The sequence below is a fragment of the Prionailurus viverrinus genome, chromosome D4 (assembly GCF_022837055.1).
Source record: "Prionailurus viverrinus isolate Anna chromosome D4, UM_Priviv_1.0, whole genome shotgun sequence".
Lineage (NCBI taxonomy): Eukaryota > Metazoa > Chordata > Mammalia > Carnivora > Felidae > Prionailurus > Prionailurus viverrinus.
The window spans coordinates 41,706,510-41,719,055 of NC_062573.1; the positions used below are offsets into that span (position 1 = coordinate 41,706,510).

Consider the following 12,546-nt stretch of genomic DNA (forward strand, 5'->3'; position numbering starts at 1 on the left):
TACAGTCTCAGATACTGGCTTACACAACACTATCCTTTTAAATCACACAAGAGGTCACTCATAAATCCACTAGATTCTGCCCATTATATACAAGTAAATAATCTCCCTGAGAATCAATTCTGGAGAATTAATCCAGGACATTCAAAAATAGCCTTAGTTATAACCTTCCCCCACACACACGAAGGAAAAAAGGAAAACAAAAGAAAAAACCCAACAATTAGAAGGACGAGTAAGTAATTTTTGGCATAAATCTACAAAATGGCCATTAAAACCTACATGAAAAAATGTTCATGACCACTTTGAAACAGACTTAGGGTATAAGCTAAAGTTTAAAAAGGAGTCAAATCGTATCTACCATATGGACATAATTACGTTTTTGTTCAAAGCATAGGAAACAAAACAACAACAAAAAGAATGAACCACAGTCAGAAGGGAGGGGTTGATCCTAGACAGTGGGAGCATTTTTATTTTTCTGCTTGTTGACATTTTATATTTTTAATGAGCATAGGTTAATTCTCAACTAAATTAAATTCTCAATTAAAAAAAACCACTGTATTTAAAAGTATATATATATATATATATATATATATATATATATATATATACACACACACACACATATATAAAGAACTAACCTCCTGGAAAGTCCTAGTGCATTTTGGAATTGTTTCTGAGTCTGGCGTGGCCCACCCTCCTATTTTTGTCGTCATGTAGCCATGATCCCATGACCCAATAGCCCGGTGGCCTGTGGTAATCAAAGCTATTAAGTAACTTCCCTGAAGTTTTGAGGGTTTTGCCGTTTTCTCCTGTACCTTATAAAGAGCCGTCAACAGGTTTTTGGCTTCATAAACTATCAGAAATTCAGTCTTCCTCTCAGCAGTCCATTTTCACAGAGTGATGTGGTGAAAACACAGGACCACACAAGCAAGGACTGGTTTCAATTGTCAAACATTCCCTGCTGTGTTTGGTTTCTTTCTTCTCCCTGATGGGCTCCACTAGAACTCATCTGTAAACTGCTGCTCGTGAAAGATTCCACAATCCAAATAGGGCCACCCCCCCACCACAGTGTATTCAGAACAGAAGTAGCCAGGTCACAAGCTTGCATCAACCAGTGATACCTAAGAATCCTTACCTAAGAGGAAACAGATGCCAGCTCAGTCACAGTGAACACAAAAATATCAAAGGACTCTTGTTACAATGTTCCAGTGGTCGGTACATATTTTTCAAGTTCTGTTCTAAAATATCTTGGCAGCCATTTTACTCCAGGGATCCAGACAGGGGAAAGTCTGTTCTTGCATCATTACCAACAGCTTGGGGAAAGCCCAGCCCCTTCACACACAAACAGGGCTGGCTGCATTTGACTGCACAAAGCCAGCCAGACTGGGACTCCTTAATATCTCATACCTTCTGTGATTATTCACTCAACACTACCTCTGAGATTTAGTGAAGAGCACAAAATACTACCACACTTTCAGACTGTAATACTACCACACTTTCAGAAGTACACCTAGTTTGTTTTTTTTTTTTTCTACCTCCTGTCAGCCCTGCTTTGGGGAACAGGCAGATTCAGTCAAATTCATTTCTGTAAAACAGTGCTGCTCCATATGACTGTACTGAAACCACATTAAAGGTCTCAACTGAGGGCTATCTGGATTACTAGAAAGACACTTCAAGAAACATAAAATCTCAAAACAGTGTGACGAGTGCAATATGAAGCCAGATGAACCCAAGAAGATGAAGAAGGAAAAAGCTGTAACGGTAGAGGAGGGACAGGGACATCTAAGGGGAATATAGATCGATGGATGATAAAGAAGTCAAGAGAAGAGAAAAAATAACAAACCTGGAACAAATTTCTATTCTCAAAGAAAAAGAAGCACCTCAATTAAAAAAAATGTTTTTTAACATTTATTTATTATTGAGAGACAGAGAGAGACAGAGCATGAGCATGGGAGCAGCAGAGAGAGAGGGAGACACAGAATCCGAAGCAGGCTCCAGGCTCTGAGCTGTCAGCACAGAGCCCCACGCGGGGCTCAAACCCACCAATCGCCAGATCATGACCTGAGGCGAAGTAGGACGCTTAACCGACTGAGCCACCCAGGCGCCCCAGAAGCACCTCAATTTTACTTCACTTTGGGTCTGCATCTGGGAGTATAAGTGGCACTGAGGGGCCCCAAACCTTCCAACAGGACTAAATTCACTTCTCCACAAATCGTTTCCTCACCCTCTCTCAGCCTTCCTCTCTCTTCCACCTTCCAGTGAAATTAAATGATCTCGCACATTTTACGTTTCGCATTGACTTCTTTTTAATTTTGACAAAATGAATCAGAACTGAGGAAAATAAAGTTAAAATACGAAACAAGACCAATCAGAAAAATATTTTCCAGAGATTGACAACTGCCTTGGTGGACCCCGCCTTCCCTAAGGTTTCCCTAGCTCTTGTTGGGGAGCCAAACAAACTCAATAAAAATGGACACCGTGATAGTCTTCATCCTATCAGACTATGAGGAAACCCAAAAGAAGGGTATACATGGCTCCTCTTCCCTTAAGGAAATGAGAATTTCAAAATTCTACATACATAAGCCCCAGCTAAGATTTTAAAGGATCTCAGAGAGCTGTTTTACAGTGAGAAAATGTATATTCTTGTGATAATGAAGAAAATATGGAAGGAGGATCGGTGGTTTAAAAAAAAAAACAAAAACCTTCAGATACCCTAAGAATTTTTTACTCAAAATGTAGTCCATGGGAGCTTGCTCATGTAAAATCTTGGACATTACCCCAGATCTACTGAATCAGAATTTGCATTTTAGTAAGAGCTACAGCGTAGACATGTGTTCATTAAAGTTTTGAGAGGTACTTACCTAAAACCCTTCAGCCCCTGACACCCTCTGTTCAAACTGAATACAATGTGGTTTAAAAATGTTGGATGGGGTAAAAAGAAATCTAACTGCCTCAAATGGTATAGAGGCAAGATCAGCTTTCTTTTTTCATCAAAAAAAAAAAAGGTGAAGCATTTCAAAAAGTAAAACAAAATTAAACAAGTACAGGAAGAAGGAAAATGGGGGTTTCAGTTACTGATAAGCTTGATATGAAGCAACAGACTGTGGTTTCAAAAAAATTGAAAAGCAAGCAAATAACAAAAGCAAGAGGCTGCATTAATAGACGCGTGGTATCTAGATCAGGAAGATGACCGCCCTACTGTGCCTCACACTTATCAAATCTTATCTTAAGTACATTCATCTCAAGCCATCATAATGAAGGTAATACAAACAAGAACATGTTCAGGAGAGAGGGTCCAGAGTAATGAAATTGAAGTCATGACACGGGATGGTGGTGGGGATTTTTTCGGAGGAACTGGAGTTGTTAAACCCAGTTACAAAAAGATTTGGTAAGGGGCGCCTGGGTGGCTCAGTCAGTTGGGCGTCCCACTTCGGCTCAGGGCATGATCTCACAGCTTGTGAGTTCAAGCCCTGCGTCGAGCTCTGTGCTGACAGCTCAGAGCCTGGAATAAATAAAACATTTAAAACATTAAAAAAAAAAAAAAAGATTTGGGGAAAAGGGTTATAAGAGAATGTCATGAGGAAAGCACATGCTTGGTCTGTGGACAAGCAATCAAGAACCATTGGTTAAGATATTTGAGGACCATTCAAACCCCATAAATCCATTATTTATGGCCCTCAATGAAACTTTCAAAGTATCTTCTGCAAAAACCAACAAGGTAGAGGAACAGGTGCCATTCTCCTTGAATTACAGGAGAGGAAAACATGATTAATGACGGATCTTGATCTAGAATGAGGTTTTCTGAGCTTTGTCCAATATGTTTTCATACATATGGTTTCTTATGACATTCCTACCTTGGTCATCATTACAGAAGAAAAGGGGCTAAAAGTGACCCCAAAAAATCATTTTTTTTTCTCCTATCCTATGGTCCAATCTGGTTGTCACTCGGCCTCATGGAGTACTGAGCACCTGAAACATAGCTAAGTGGAACTGAAGAAATAAAATTTTATTTTCGTTTAACTTAAGTTAATTGAAATAATAAATATAATTATTTATATTAAACTAATATTCAATTCAGTTTTTGGAAAACTTTAAGTATATTTGAAACATTTTAGATATATGTCTACTTTTTCAACCGCATATGTTATAAAATTTAAACATTATTTCCAGTGACAATTTAACATCTTAATTAACATATGCTATAAGTGGAAAATACACTGCCAATATCAAATTATTTCATGAAAAAAATGAAAACTATTTCAGCATTTTGTATATTAATTACACATTAAAATATTTTAGATCTATTGAGTTAAATAATATATATTATTAAAATTAATTTCCTATTTCTTTTTATTTTTGTAATATGTTTATTAAAAATGACAAATGTAGGGGCGCCTGGGTGGCTCAATCCGTTAAGTGTCCAACTTTGGCTCAGGTCATGATCTCACAGTTCGTGGGTTCAAGCCCCACATCGGGCTCTGGGCTGACAACTCAGAGCCTAGAGCCTGCTAAGGATACTGTGTCTCTGTCTCTCTCTCTCTGCCCCTCCCCCATTCATGATCTGTCTCTCTCTGTCTCAAAAAAATAAACGTTTAAAATAGTTTTTTTAAGGGATAAATGTGGCTCAGTTTATATTTCTATTAGACATCCCTGTTCTACGTTACTCTGAAAGAGCATATTATTTGTATTTCTTTGTTCATGTTCAAAAAAGAACTCAAACCCCTCCAAGCTGAGGTTGCCAGTAGTTGACTTTTCTATCAAGCATACCTTAAGAAGGAAATAAAGGGGCACCCTGGCGGCTGAGTCAGTTAAGTGTCTAGCTTTGGCTCAGGTCATGATCTCACGGTCCATGGGTTCTAGCCCCACATCTGGCTCTGTGCTGACAGCTCAGAGCCTCGAGCCTGTTTTGGATTCTGTGTCTTCCTCTCTCTCTGCCCCTCCCCTGCTCACACTTGTCTCTCTCTCTCTCAAAAATAACTAAGCATTAAACAAAAATAATTTTTAAAAAAGGAGGAAAGATAAAGAAGGAAATATAGGGGCACCTGGGTGGCTCAGTCGGTTAAGTGTCTGACTCTTAATCTTGGCTCAGGTCATAATCTTGAGGTCCACACGCGTCCGGCTCTGCACTGATGGTGTGGAGTTTGTTTGGTGTTCTCTCTCTCCCTCTTGCTCTGCCCTTACCCCACTCATGCTCTCTCTCTCTCTCTCTCTCAAAATAAATACATAGATTTTTTAAAAAGAAGAAAAGATAAAAACTGCCAAGAAGAGCAAGATCTCCGGCATTGCTCTCTCCTTGTGTCCCCTCCAGATTTAAGCAGAGCCTCATTCTTAGAAACAGTTTCCCTGCTGGAAGACACTCCCAAACAAAGAAATGGGACACTTCTGGAACATGTTAAATACAGGAAGAAATTCCTTCTCTTTTCTGCTTTTGTTTCAGATGCGTGGCCATCCCTCAGGTGGTTGCCCTATTTTGCTATTGCCCTAGTTGCCTTTGGTGGGACTGGTCACAGAGAAGACCGTTACCCTGTTCCTTCTGTCCTTCACAGGAAAAGAGGTACATACCAAACTGCATACACTCGAAAGCCTGTGTCAGAAATGAAATTACAGATAGCCTGGTCCTTCCCATCTCTCTCAAATTAACGAAGAGCTCAAAATTTGCATTCATGGTTTAAGAAATGAGAGTAGAATACATCATTTCTTCCCTCTTCTTCTTCGCCTGGCTAGCTCCTGCTAGTCAACTGAGGCTTCTCTCTTTCAGGAAACCTTCACAAATCCAACTGTTAAGTCAAAATGTCCTTTTCTCTATTTCAGTCATTTCCTGTGCCTCCTCCTTTCATATTCTTCACCACTCTCTAGGTTAAAGGTCCCCTAGAACCTGTTGAGATGTGTTTCCCCATCATTGCAAGACATTCTCAAGGTAAAGGCCAACCTGCAAAGGACATCTTGACTCTGGAGTCTAACTAGTTTGTGGGCCTGGAAAGAAGCAAGGAGCTAGCCTAGGGTCTACTATAGTGCTTAGCTAACCTCACCCATTCACATGCCACCTTCATGTTTTCTGCCACACCTGAGATCCTCCAGAACTCTTTTAATGTTTGTCTTTAAATCAACACACACTTGTAATGTAAATAAATGTGTTTAAAGAAGAATTAGGGGTGCCCGGGTGGCTCAGTCCATGAAGCATCCAACTCTTGATTTTGTCTCAGGTCATGATCCCAGGGTCATGGTATTGAACCCCACATCAGGCTCCATGCTGATTGTGGAGCCTGCTTGGGGTTCTCTCTCTCTCTCTCTCTCTCTCTCTCTCTCTCTCTCTCTCTCTGCCCCTCTCCTCTGCTTGTGCTCTCTCTCTCTAAAATAAAAAATAAAAATTTTAAAATGAAGAAGAATTAAAGACATTACAGAAACTTTATATCATTGCATCAATGGAAACGAATGTTTTTCCTATGCATTAAAAATACATAACAATCAAGGGGCACCTGAGTGGCTCAGTCAGTTCACCTTCTGGCTTCGGCTCAGATCATGGTCTCATGTTCGTGGGTTCAAGCCCCACATCGGGCTCTGTGCTGCCAGCTTGGAGCCTGGAGCCTCCTTTGAATTCTGGGTCTCCCTCTCTCTCTGACCCTCCCCTGCTCACGCTCTGTCTCTGTCTCTAATAAAATAAAACGTTAAAAAAATATTTTTAACTATATAACAATAAAAATAAAAGATTTATCCATGTAGCATCTAAAATCCTCTCTTTTACCACCAACAGTGTGCCCATGAAATGGAGGAACAATGGTCTAGAATGTCAGTGGCAGACCAGATGAAAGTCTAATGTGCGGACTGGAGCCTATGAAATTTCATGGCGAACTGATCCATATGCTTTAGAAGACCAGATAACGCTTTCTCTGAGCCACGGCCCACAGAGAGTGCAGATCCTCTCTCTGAACTCAGAGCTGAGGATGGTGGGGGAGGTGGGGGGCAGGAAATAGGGAAGCACAGATATCCAGTAAAGCCCAAGAAAAGCAAAAACGATCCCCCAAACTCATTCCCCACCCCACTCCACTGCCAGCTTCCAGCTTCCAGCTTCCAGCTTCCAGCAGTGGTATCTGCCTGAGCAACATATTAAGAGTCTTGGGATGGATGAAGACTTTATTGGGGAGGCAAAAGGAAACAAGTATATGAAGTCTGAGGTTTAGACTTCGAGTGTGCTGTGTATCCCAAAATGAGCAGGTAGGTTTCTCAAGTGCTTTACGCAAACCTCCCTCCCCAACCTCTTTCATCAAAGATCATATCTAGTGATAATTTCAAAATCCCCTTTAAACCAGGTTCTGCAGACAAAATCATTTCGGCTTGACTTTTTCTTCTAAGTCTTGTTTCTTCTTTGGGACTACTGTTTTTATCAGTATCATATAGTTGCTCTTTGGCCAAGCATATGAGATGAAACAAAACTCCTCCTTTTGGAAATAGGATCTTAAAATTCCAAAACCTCAAATTTTATTAAAATCCCCTAGTTGTGTATAATGACTTTAGGTCTAGACCACAGTTTAGTTTTACATACATCGTCTTATTTCAGTCAACTCTCAAGTTGAAACAGAAAGAATGTGTTTTTTAAAAAGCTAAATTAAATAAACAAATTAAAAAAAATTTTTTAATGCTTATTTATTTTTGAGGGGCGGGGGGCAAAGAGAGAGGGAGACAAAGAATCCAAAGCAGGCTCCAGGCTCTGAGCTATCAACACAGATCTCACGATCCGTGAGATCATGACCAGAGCTGAAGGTGGACAGTTTAACTGACTGAGCCACCCAGGTGCCCCAAACATAAATTTTATATAATATATCTATAGGCAGTTAAGATGGTAAAGAGAGCTTCTGGTAGCTGAATGGGTAAGCGACAGTTTCCTTTATACCAAACAAAACTAAGGGGCTGCAAACAGGTTATTTTAGAGGCAGGTTTCCAAGAAATGTCAATCACTCTCAGTTAACAGAAAGTTACACCCATATATTCTTAGAAATCTCTCAGTTCTCTCCTCACTACAGAGTGCTATGGTAATTTTCCTCTTTGAGGTGGTGTATATTAAATACACATGGCTTGATCTGAAAATGTTAGGGGATTTTTGCAGTTTCCCAGCTTAGATGCACAGATACTATTAGAAATATTAAAAAAAAAAAAAAGAAATATTTAGCAGAAGAAAGTAAAGGCTTGACACATGTCCCAGATAATCTTTTGAATAGTTAAAATATTGTCCTAAAAATTGATAGTTCCTTAGAAGGAAACAATTATTTTCTTGGTAGAAAAAAATAAGTTGACAATAGTTATAAATTTTCAACGGTATAGTGGTTCTAACTCTTTTGCTGGAAACATTTGACAAATACTGCTTTTCTGGAACCCTTTTATAAAGTACAAAGGCAGTGTTAGTTAGCCTCACAGAAATTAATAAACAGAGAAAAGATGGGGCGCCTGGGTGGCTCAGCTGGTTAAGCGTCCGACTTCGGCTCAGGTCATGATCTCACGGTTTGTGAGTTACAGCCCCCCGTCGGGCTCTGTGCTGACAGCTCAGAGCCTGGGGCCTGCTTCGGATTCTGTGTCTCCCTCTCTCTCTGTCCCTCAAATATGAATAAATGTAAAAAGTTGTTTTTTAAATAATAAATAAAATAAAATAGAGAAAAGAATTATTTTAATAAGTGGTAGAGGCCAATGGATATAAAATAATGTGTATTGTGTAAAAAAAAAAAAGGAAAGGTATATAACCATATTAATTTTTAAGGTTAATTGTACCATATTAACATGAACTTTCACATTCATGTTTTCTATCACAAAGACTTTAATATTCACTATCTCCTTTTAGTTTCTATAAAATAGGATTGCAATATTATTTTCAACTTAGCTACGAAGATATAGAAACCTAGAGAGGTGAAATAACATCCATAGAGTTACAAAGCACAGTAGTAAGTTAAGCTGGGACAACCTGGGACTTTTATCCTCTGGCCAAGTGAAATTATCAAACTGTGGTTTGTCTTCATTCTGTATATTGACCTTACAAGTTAGGCTGTCTTGTGCGCCTGTCATTTTCTTTCTTTGGAACCTAATAATTCACTTGACCACAGTTCAAACGAAACCCCACTCATACACTATTATCTAATAACATTTATTTAGGCTCTGTGCTGGGCAATCCCTTGAGAGAGATACCATTATTCCCATTTTACTGATGATAAAACTAAGGCTTAAAGAACTTACATCACGTGTGCAGGGTCACACTGGCCAACGTGGTTAGAGAGGAGACAGCACCTGGCTCCAGCAAGCTGCCCAGCCGGCGTCTTTGCCCCTTCCCCAGACTCATGTGGAGCTGCAGAACTCCGGGTCACTGTGCAGCTGACAGAACTGTTTGTGGACAGGCTAAGAAACGGACTACAAGCTAAAAAATTACTTGGGTGAATCACATTAATTGCTATATGACAAAAAAAAAATTATCCAAAAGAGTTCATCAACCAATTAAGTGCTTATAATATCATACAAAGAAAAATGTTAGTAAATTGTTCCCAAACTTGGAGACAACCACTCTTAAAGGACCCAGAGGTGGGTTTCCTGGGTGGCTCAGTCGCTTAAGCGTCTGACTTCGGCTCAGGTCATGATCTCACGGTTTGTGAGTTTGAGCCCCACATCCGGCTTTGGGCTGACAGCTAAGAGCCTGGAGCCTGCTTCGGATTCTGTGTCTCCCTCTCTCTCTGCACCTCCCCTGCTCATGCTCTGTCTCTCTCTCTCTCTCTCTCTCTCTCTCTCTCTCTCTCTCTCTCTTTCTCTCTCTCAATAACAAATAAACGTTAAAAAAAAATTTTTTTAAAGGACCCAAAGGTATCCACAGTGATAGGTATGGTGCTGATCTTCTAAAGACTTATGATTCAACCCCAATTCTGTTTCAGACGGAAATGTATTTCCAACCTGCCTGTGCTCCTCAGGACTGTGCTCTATGCCTCCCTCTGAGTGCCGACAACAGTCTCACTTCTCCTACTGATGCACAGAGTCAAGCCGAGCCCTCTCTCTAACCCTGCTCTTGTTTGGGATCACACGTTCCCTGGATTGTTTGGGGCTACAAACAATATCAAATTGCATCTGAGAATACAAAAGTATGTAAGTAATACTGACTAGAAATAACTACTCTCTTTTGCAACCCCTAGCCCATGATCACTGTTCAGTAAATATTTGTGGCATTGAACCCAATAATATAAAAAATAATCCAGAAGGAAGGTTAGCCCAGAATATGTAGGAATATGTAAGATCCACCATGGGTAATTGAACATTGAGTGTACTTCTTCTTCAAATCATAGAAATGGAAGAGGAATTAAAGATAATTACATCCCATGAGCAACTCAGGCCCAGAGATACACCCAAGGTCACAATGATGATTAGTGGCAAATAGACCATGAAGCAATGCTCTTTCTGCAATGTTGTCACTTGGAAATGTCATTTTAAAACTAAACTCAGTCACACTCTCAAATATGTGGTTCCCTCAAAACAGATCTCTAGATACATGTATATTTAGGTCTTCACAAGCATATGCTTTTTAAATGCTGGATATTCCTAAATCTGGCCTCTGAGTCAAGAGACCTCAGTTTTAGTCTCAGTTTTTGACTAACCACTTGATAGTGAGTCACTTTAGCGTAGTGAAAATTAGTCTCCTGAACTGTAAATTAAGAGGCCAAATATATCTGTTAGGTTGCAAATGACCAAAAATGCATATAATTTATATGTACATATATATGTACATTTATACATATATATTATATATATATATATGTATCAAACTGACTTCAGCAAAAAATGCAAACTGACTTATCTCTTGTAACTGAAGAATTTAGAAATGCACCTGTTTCAGGTGTGGCTTAATCCAGCGGCTTGAATAACGTCACCAGGATCTAATTTTCTCCCATCTCTCTCTTATGTTCCTATAAACTGGCTCTGCTTTCAGGCCCCGTGTGTCACAAGATGGCTGTCAGCTACTCTAGGCCTATGTGCTCCCAACTCAAGTCCTTTGGGTCAGGCAAAGTCAACAACTACACTGGACAAAACACCTTTTAGGTCACTTACATGTGCATTGATTTCTGGTTCTGTGAGCTTCTGTTAATGTCTATCTTAGGGTATAAGAATAAGTTAACTGTTTGGAGGACACTTAGACTCCTACTGCCATTGCCATGACAAATAACAGGCACTTCATCATGTGCCCCACGCTTTAGTTCTGCCCGACTATAGCTTCTTCCCTGTACTCTGTCGTCACAGGTCCCTCTGCCCTTGTACACAGTCTTCCCTCTGTCTTAGATGCCTTGATTCTTCCTTATCTCTCCAAAAAGTGTTTATACCCACTGCACCAAACTTTTCCCTGGGAAATCTTCCCTGATTACAGCCCTCCCCTCAAGTGAAACTGACCACTCGATTGTACTTAAACCTTCTCACTTACCTTGAAGGGCATGCATATCATATTGTATAGTGTTCACATGTTTGCATATCTTCTCCAAGGATTATTGGCATTTGAAAGGCAGGAACATCCTTATTCAACTTTACATCCTCAGGGCCACATGCAATGCCTGAAACATAGCAATCATTTGATAAACATTAATGATTCAATCAATGAATCAATGAACTTTAGTTCCTCCAAACTAGAACATTACTGACTCCCATTTTGTCCCTAAAACATACAATTATGCTCTAAAACCCCACCTTTCAGGTTCTTTGAATGAACCACACTTTCTCAAATCCAAGTTTGTGCATACTGTCGTATCTGCCTAGAATATCCTTCTCCCACTCCCTGCCTGATTCCCCAGTGTCACCTAATCAAATTTTCTTTTCCTTCAGCTCACAGTTCCTCAGGAATACCTCCCGTGATCTCTTGAATTCAATTACACCCCCGTGCATCCTGAACTTTTCCTTCCCTGACCCTTTTCACACCTACAGTTATTTGTTCAATGTTTGCCTTCCTTGACTGACTATAAGGTCCATGAGGGCCGGGACCCTACTGTCTTCACAGCTGTGAACAGGAAAACAGGACTGTGGAGTAGTCTGATTCAGTTTGGGAAGAATGAAGAAAAGGAGAATAGAAACAGATTCTGGACACTTGCCCATCTCCACTGATTCCTTTTACCTTCTTCATCTGGACCCCAACATACAGCCGGCTTTTGGACTTGTGTTTTATAGCTGAATATGGAACATTAAAGCCTGTTTCTTCTTATTTAAGATTTATAAGACATTTTAGGCTCCTTTCTCGGTAGATCATTGTAGTCTTTCAAAAAACAATCCAATCAATAAGTATTATGGAACTCCTGTGGCCAGCACGGAGAACTCTGTGGCCAGAGATGCTTTAGCCTGCCTTCGTATCTCACGTCTCTACATCCTTCCTAGACACGTGGCTGCTTGTGTGTGTGTTCATCCTTTTCAGTTTCTTTTTATTTTCGTTTTAAAATTTTTTAACTTTATTTTTGAGAGAGAGAGACAGAGAGAGTAAGTGGGGAAGGGGCAGAGAGCGCGGGAGAGAGAGAATCTCAAGCAGGTTCCACACTGTCAGCACAGAGCCCGGTGTGG

The 12,546-nt window shown here is 40.0% G+C and overlaps 1 long non-coding RNA gene across 14 annotated transcripts in view; it reads right to left on the reverse strand.

The window, feature by feature from the left end:
* The window catches only part of LOC125150883 (uncharacterized), a 195,719-nt gene that overhangs the window by 129,730 nt on the left and 53,443 nt on the right, over window positions 1-12,546 (reverse strand). For 11 of the 14 annotated variants that reach the window (XR_007146524.1, XR_007146523.1, XR_007146522.1 and 8 more), the window contains 2 exons: window positions 11,429-11,555; window positions 9,214-9,384 (listed from right to left, as the gene is read on the reverse strand). This is a non-coding gene — a long non-coding RNA (uncharacterized LOC125150883). Of the gene's footprint in view, window positions 1-9,213; window positions 9,392-11,428; window positions 11,556-12,546 lie in introns of all 14 variants that reach the window. The other 3 variants (XR_007146530.1, XR_007146527.1, XR_007146525.1) reach the window with 2 other exon arrangements.